Here is an 8,358-nt window from a genome sequence, read left to right as displayed (position 1 = left end):
TCCTTAACCTGTTTGGCTCAGTGGATAGAGCGTCGGCCTGCGGACTGAAGGGTCCCAGGTTCGATTCCAGTCAAGGGCATGTACCTTGGTTGTGGGCACATCCCCAGGAGGGGGTGTGCAGGAGGCAGCTGATCAATGTTTCTCTCTATCCCTCTCCCTTCCTCTTTGAAATCAATAAAGATATATTAAAAAAAAGAAAGAAATAGGTTTCCAATAAAATTATTTAATTTTGTGACATGTTTATTTTCTTGTGATACATTGTACGATGGAAAGATAACTCAGTCCAGAATAACTTGGAAAACATGTAGAGCCTTATGGTCACAGGAAATATTTTTTTTAAATTTATACACAAATTCTTTTTGTAGAAAGGTTTGACATGGACAATCAATAAGAGACTTCCAAATATAAAGGTTGAATAAAGTTCTGTAGAGGGAAGAGAAACGGAAATACAAGTATAAGAAGAAAAATGAAGAAAAGCAAGAGCTTATTCAATAATTTGTATAACTAGATGGTGGTAGGGAACAAAGAACTATAGTATTTACTATAGTATTAAAGAATTATAGTATTCTATTGACTGCTCTTAGAATGCTGTCATGGCCTTGTTTTAAAGTGAGTGTTTAAAATACACTGCAATTTATATCTTTACAACTATTTCATCTTAGAAAACCTTTAGTTATCAACCTAACAATTGCGTGTGTGAGGCACAGGAAGTAGAGGGACACATATATCTCTAAAATTCTTTTGGAAGTGCTTGAACAAAAACAGATCTAAAGCCATGTCCAACATCCTTTGGAACCCACTCACAAAGAAGTTTCTTTTTGTTATTTATTTTATTTGAATATTTTTCTCTGACCACACACACACACACAAATGATCATTTGGCAGCTATGGTGAAAAGAGTCCACGCTGCTGAATTCAGAGGGATGTGGGTTCCAAATCCCAACTCTATACTTTACTGTGTGACCTTGGGGGAAATGCTTAACCTCTCTGGGCTGCAATTTCCTCACTTGCAAACAGAGAAAAGTTGTTATGAGAATTAAAAAAAAATATGCAAAGGACCTTATAAATGTGTCATAATAAATATGATGATTAGAGCAAACAATCATTCCTATTCTTCCTTTTCTTCAAAATCTTTCTATCAGTTTTAATACAAAATATGAGCAAGCCTTTCATCTTTCTAAGGGAAGAAAAAAAAAAAAGCCTAAATGGTGTTTATGTGGCTGCACCTGTCTGTTCACTTAGTGTCACCATTTCCCAGGGATCAATATGATTGTTTGCCCCTGGACATAGTTTCCTGGCAACACACATCTTGAACTAATTCAGGTGAATTTCCTGTGTCATTTATGGTCACTTGGCTCCTGTATCAAGTGGCTCCTTGCAACCTTCCATAAATATTAGGATTATGCTTGCTTAAGGGAAATAAGCAAATGTTATGTTTATACATCGTTTTTCTCTTGGGACTTTACAATGCTAAGCAAAGAACCATCCACTGAGGTCACCACAGTCTCTTTGAATGCAATTGGGTGGGTATTTTTGTGCGATGCAAACAGAGCAGAAAAGACTTATTCCCAGGGTTTTCTAACCTGGAGGAAAAGGAGTAATTCCTCAGTGAATCCTCAACAACTATTGTTGATGATCCGGAGAAGCACAGGAAATATCTGATTTTTCCTGCCCTGACATTTTCTTTTCTTTCCACTGGGAGTAGGCTGGCAAGGATCCTTAAGGCAAATCAACAGTCAGGAGTTATTGCCAAACCATTTAGCAAATAGTATATGAATTTTCCATGTTTTAAGTGTAAATATTCGTCGCTTTAAATTCCCTTTACCCTTCAAAGTCTGATTTTTTAAAAAATATTTCTTACTTGAATCCCTAAAGGCAGACATTTACTATAACATTCATTACATAGGTTTTTGTGATTACTAAGCAAACATATATTTGTAATAATGATACAGTTCTTCACTAAAGAAATGACAGTTTTTCATGAGATTAAAGTCTCCCATAATCTCACCACCTTGTTATCAATTTGCTGTATTTCTTTTTAACAGTTTTCCTGTGTACTGTTGACAAAAGAAACATCCCAACCCGTGGAGACTTTTTATGAGTTTATCTGAGCCAAAACTGATGGCAATTGCTGGGAAATAAGAGCTCAAATACTCCAGAGAATGGCAGTTTTGCAGTTTCTTTTATACATTGGAGTTAAGGAGGGAAAGAAAGATTACATGAAAGTGAAAGAAAGTAAGGTAGAGAGTTGTTAACAGGATTATGTGCTTACTTGATAGGTCTGGAAAAGAGGATTACTTCTGGGATTTCAAAGGTGTGCTCACCAAGATGCACAAGAACAATGGACAGGTCTGGTTTACAAATCTTTAACTAAAGAAGTTATACTAATAGGCCTGGGGCATGACTACCCACCATGACCTGCCCAGTTAGGAATTTATGGTTTATTACAGCACCCCTTTTGCTTCCACAGAATTTACTGTAGTAAACAGAAAACCACAGGCCCACAATAGTGTCACTCATGCTGAAAGCCCATGAAGCCAAACCCAAATACCTGATCTAATTGCAGTTATATCTCTCCCCAAAACATAATCAGCCTGGAATTTCCTGATCAAAACTACTGAGGTCATCTGCCTGATAAGACCCTCTGCCTTCCCCTGTGGGAAGGTGTCCTTGCCTGAAACAATCCATTCTTTAATTTCTTAGTCCCACCCTCTTTCTGGCTATGAAGTCCTTCCATTTTGTATAATTCATTGGAGCCCTTCTAGTTGCTAGATGGGATGCTGCCCAGTTCATGAATTGCTTAACTAAAGCCAATTAAATATTTAAATTTACTAGGTTGAATTTTAACAACTGTAAGCTTTTTCCCCACCCCAATTATAAAATGCCTTGTGTGGGGAAAAGGGAAAAAAAAACAACTACTGGACTTTCTTTTTATTTTTTTAATGTTCAATGATCTCTGAACTTCTTATTGGCCTCCTGCCCCGAAGGGGTGCCCCACCTCTGCTGCCTTAATGCCTCAGAACTTTGGTGTCGTTGACCTCACACACCACTTTGCCAATCACAATCCTGCAGTGGCGTTCTTTTGGATGGATTGCATGCAATTGCTGTTGTCCAGGGCATCACCAAGACTGAAGTCTTCCCCTTCTTCCAGCAGGAGGAGGTTGGTGATGATCTCAGCCTCCAGCTTGGCCTTGATGCTCTGCAGGGCCTCCTACTCCTGGGGCTGGTGCTGCCTCTCAGCCCTGGTCTGGGCCAGGTCTGACTCCAGCTGCTGCAGGACCCCGTTGAGCTGTTCTGTCTGATGGCACAGTGCATCTCCACCTCCCTCAGGATGTTCTCCATGCTGGCCTTCAGATTCCTCATCCAGTTCAGGTCAACCTCCAAGGCCTGGACCGTACATCTCAGCAGTTCCTATCTCAGCGGTCTGTGAGGTGACCACTGTGGTGCTCTCCTCAGTCTGCTGGGACCAGTACTTGTCTAACTCTTCTCCATTCTCCTGAGCCAGCTTATCACACTGGGCCCAGATGTCTGCCATGATCTTGCTAAGGTCCTAATATTTGGGGGCATCCAACTCCACAGTCAAACCAAAGTTGGCAATCTGTTTTTTTAGACCATTTATTTCCTCCCTCCCCGTGGTTCTTCTGCATGAAGAGCTGCTCCTCCTTGAGAGCCTTGATCTCTGTCTCCAGCCACAGCTGAATATTGGTGTCATCAATGACCTTTCTGAGCCCATTGAGTCACTCTCCATAGACGGGCGCATGGCCAGCTCCATGTCATACTTGACTCTGAAATCATCCGCAGCAAGACGGGCATTGTCAATGTACAGAACAATATGGGCATTGCCCACAGAACTTACAAAGACCTAAGCCCTCCAGTCCTCAATGATCTTGAAATAATGCTCCCAGCCTGTGACATGGGGTCCCTTCTTCTCCAGGTATTCCCATATGTCGCTCCCCAGTCTCCAATTATCAGCCTCCAGGCTCCTTGGCCTCTCCAAGTAGGAGGTCATTCAGGCATTGCATTGTCTCCTTCTCACTGGATGTCCCCTATGCCCACCAGACACCCAGCCATCCCTGCAGCCAGACCCCTGGGCCCCCAGCCAGCCTGCACACTGGTGGAGATCCGGAATCCTGAGCCCACAGCACTGTGGAGCAACAGTACTAGCTCTCTCCTCTCCCCTGTCTGGACTCCATGGTAAGGAGGTCCCAACACTCGAAAGAGACTTGCACTTAATTTCCTTGGCTCCAGCCCCACATCTCGCCCCAGCCCTGAAGCCTCTGTCAGGTTCCACAAGGCAGACTGTGCCTCTTCTGGGCTGCAGCCCCTCCTCATCTTTTCTCCCTTGCTTCTTACTCAATGTGTGGGCAAGACTGGAACAGCCTCCATGGCATCACCCGGGAGCTTGTAGATGCAGAACCTCTTGCCTACCCTGAACCTCCTGAATCATATTCTGCAGTTCAATGAGATTTCTTGGTGATTCTAGGCTAATTAAGAAATGAACTGGTCTAGACTACAGTTTTCCTGCCTTGCTTCATTGGGCATCTTTCCCCCACCCCTAAATTTATTAAATTCTCTCATGCATGGGATGTCCCTCACCCCTTTCACTTCATTATCAACTTTGTGAATTTATTTGCCTTCTATTTTCATTTCTTTTCCTATTATTTAATGGGATCTCTAGAGGCAAAGGGGAAAAACTTTGTGATCAATAATTCAGTAACTTGACAAGTTTCAGGCACAAGCCTTAGAACAGTAGAGCAATAAAAATATTTGCCATGCCCTGTGCTTGTTTTGCTAGTTTGTGTTTTACAGCTATCCTCACAATAAGCACTCAGATGTGAGGGATATAACAGATGTTTATGATCTTGATGGGACAATTCTTCAGGGGGAGTCTCCTGGTGCCCTGGGGTTGATTACTTTACACCTGGAAAACTCAGAGACACTGCTGCCTGTAAGACTGACAGCCACCATTCTGCCAGAAACAGCAGCATTAAAGAATCAAATTGGAAATTACAACTGTGGGGTGGAAGAAAGTTTCCTCTACCCTAAAGGTTCTTTTGGCTGGACTGGTAATCAAACACACATGAAACAGGCTAGCAAGAGAAAACAACCACATTTAATATATACATATGTATGGCAACCTGCACTTACATCAGGGAGTCAGAAACTCCACATTCATGAGAGGTTCAGAGACAGAAAGGGAAAATGAGGTAGATGTGACTTTCTGAGCTAGGGATGAGGTAAGGCACCTTGAGGCTTCAGAAGGTCATTGCAGGGAGAGCACACGTTCAGTGATTAGTAGTTTGCCCTGCCCTATAGATAGATTATCTCTGATAACACCCTATTATGAGCAAGGCTTCTAACTCACATACCTCTAGAGCAGTGGTTCTCAACCTTCCTAATGCCGTGACCCTTTAATACAGTTCCTCATGTTGTGGTGACCCCCAACCATAAAATTATTTTTGTTGCTACTTCATAACTGTAATTTTGCTACTGTTATGAATTGTAATGTAAATATCTGATATGCAGGATGTATTTTCATTGTTACAAATTGAACATAATTAAAGCATAGTGATTAATCACCAAAACAATATGTAATTATATATGTGTTTTCCGATGGTCTTAGGCGACCCCAAAGGGGTCGCAACCCACAGGTTGAGAACTGCTGCTCTAGAGAGTTAACTTTCTCTTGAATCCACAGGGTCCAGTTGCCTGTAGCTCAAAATAATCTGCATATCACCGAGGTACATCCTGGGTGGCTCTTATTGAACCTCTCCCTATACAATGAAGACAAGGGGAATGGAACAGCGCAGCAGAGCGGCACAAAACCATATTTCTTTATTTTTCTGGGTGTGTTCTTATTTTTAGCATCACAGCTGCTACTGTACAGTTGTCCCAGCCAGTCATCCAAGTATTTGTGGAAATTAACTGCAGTGTTATGAATGTTTCACAGATGGGTGAATCAAAGCTGATGAGAAAACAAACTGGTTCTGATCTTTTCACCATTTTTTGGAGATGAGTTTTATCTGGCGGAAAAGAAGTATTTTCAATCGGAAACTACTACATAGAAAAAACATCTTTTTTTTTTCCTGCTAGAAACTGAATACCCAACTGAAAGTGGCTTGAACAATGGTTCTCAAAATTTCCTGCACTTTGGAATTGCCTGGGAAACCTGGCTTCCACCTGGTGAGATCTGCTTTCATTGGTCTGGGATGTGGCCTAGGCATTGAAAATGATTCTCAGGTGCAACCAAGGTTGGGAACCACGGCTTACACAATGCAGATGCTAACTGTTCCACTGCTGGTGATGGGGTGGTGATATTGTAGGCATGGTTCGGGACTCAGTAATGTCATCAAGGATGCAGGCTCTTCAACTTTCTCCTTATTCTTCACATGTTGTCAGTGTCTGCACTCTCAGACACAGATGGCTGTTTAGCTTCAAGCATAAAGTGTTAAACACAACAGGGAAAGTGGGATAGAAACCATCTCCTCACTTCTCTTTGTCAGTGAAAAACACTTTCTAGAAATCCCCAACCCCACCTCATGCTGGAAATTTCTCCTTTATTTCATTGGCTAGAACACAGCCACCCATGGACCAGCTGCTAGCAAAGAAGCATGGCTAATTTTTTTTTTAAGAGTGGCTAATTTCAATTAGCATGTTGCTTTTACAAAACAAAATGAAGGTTCTATTAAATTAATTAATAAGAGGAGCCCTAGCCGGTTTGGCTCAGTGGATAGAGCATCAGCCTGCGGACTGAAGGATCCCAGGTTCGATTCTGATCAAGGGCACATGCCTGGGTTTCGGGCTCAATCCCAGTGTGGGGTGTGCAGGAGGCAGCCAATCAATGATTTTCTCTCATCATTGATGTTTCTCTCTCTCCCTCCCCCTTCCTCTCTGAAATCGATAAAAATATATTTAATGAATGAATGAATGAACAAACAAACAAATAAATAAATAAATAAATAAATAAAGGGGAATGGCTGTTAGGTGGGCAACCAACAGCATCTGTCTCTGTAACCTTGTTATCCAAAACAAACTAGTAATAAACTCATCATTAACTTGTGGGATACCTCCAGGCTCCACTGGACCTGATATTAGTTAATTTTCTTTTTGGAGCAGTTCTAACTATTTGTAAGGTGTATGATTTTGTGACTTTAATTTTTTTCTTAGAGGTCTAAGAACAAAGAGAAAATTTAATTTAAAAATAGGATAAAAATCACTCTATCTTGGTAATTAACATGTGGCTCCATTGACACGTTTATAAATCTATCTAAGATACATTATGGGAGCTACTGATCTTATTTTTCCTATTTCATGCTTTGCCATTTCATCACTTATCATATTCTTCCATTTCCCCCCAGCTTTGTCTTAAAGAGGAATAATTAAATTATAAGAAAATAAAAAATAATTGAATCACCTAAAAGGATGATGCAATGGTAATAAACAAACAAACAAACAAACAAAACCCACACTGTTATCCTTCAGTTTTCTTATTGCACTGTCCAAAGTATTGCATCCTTTTTCAAGAAGGAATAAAAGACTTGAGAAACTATTTTCATAGTTTGTTTTAAGGTTTAATAGGACAAGTTAAGAATTCAGAATTTTTCATTTTCCATCCATCCAAACTGACAGGATGATGTTTCAGAATTATTAGGTGAATCAGAAGATAAATGCAAAGAGACAGATGCCAACACTCTAGACTCTAATAATGAGGATGGAATTACTCATATAAATGAAACCTGATTATGAGTTTTTAGATGATATTGTAGATGAATTTTCTCAGACTCAAGAATCAATAAGTGGTCCATGTATTTCTATGGATAAAAAGAAAATGTGGTACTTTTTATCCTGTTACTCATTCAACAGGAAGCACATCATCACTCAATATTTTTTGGCAAGAACCTGGACCATCTTGTTTTGCTAAAAAAAAAAAATGTGTAATGGTATTCTTTAATCTTTCTTTTATTGTTTGTGCACCAACATTTATTTGAAGGTTTGTTATGTTTAAATTCTTGTTAGCATTTCTAATAAACGTTTTTCTTACTATCCCTGTATTCTTTCGGTCATTAATCATGAAATAATTTCAAAATGGTGATGAGTATTTCTCTTTCTATGTTGACAAAGGTCACTCAAATTACCCAGCTGTGGGCTCAGAATCCTTTATCTGTGTCAACAAGAGAAGCATATTGATTATCTTGATTAGGAGAGGCACTGTGCCATGCTCTGAAGACAAAAACAGCAACAAAAACCAAAAAAAAAAAAGGAAGAAAACCAAACCAAAACAAACAAAAAACAGGCCTGCTCTTGAAGAGCTTATAACCCAGTTGGAAGTCAGGGATATAACTTTTCTCCCATCAGCTG

At 40.3% G+C, this 8,358-nt stretch overlaps 1 pseudogene across 1 annotated transcript; it reads right to left on the bottom strand.

Moving 5' to 3' along the window:
- Positions 1 to 3,008: 3,008 nt before the first annotated feature.
- Positions 3,009 to 4,332, bottom strand: LOC308516286 (keratin, type I cytoskeletal 18-like; annotated as a pseudogene). The gene has a single exon. The product of its transcript is annotated as a keratin, type I cytoskeletal 18-like (transcript).
- Between the last annotated feature and the right edge of the window lie 4,026 nt (positions 4,333 to 8,358).

Source organism: Myotis nattereri (assembly GCF_964212035.1).
Source record: "Myotis nattereri genome assembly, chromosome: 1".
In the NCBI taxonomy this organism is placed as follows: domain Eukaryota; kingdom Metazoa; phylum Chordata; class Mammalia; order Chiroptera; family Vespertilionidae; genus Myotis; species Myotis nattereri.
This window is presented reverse-complemented; position numbering and strand designations above follow the sequence as displayed.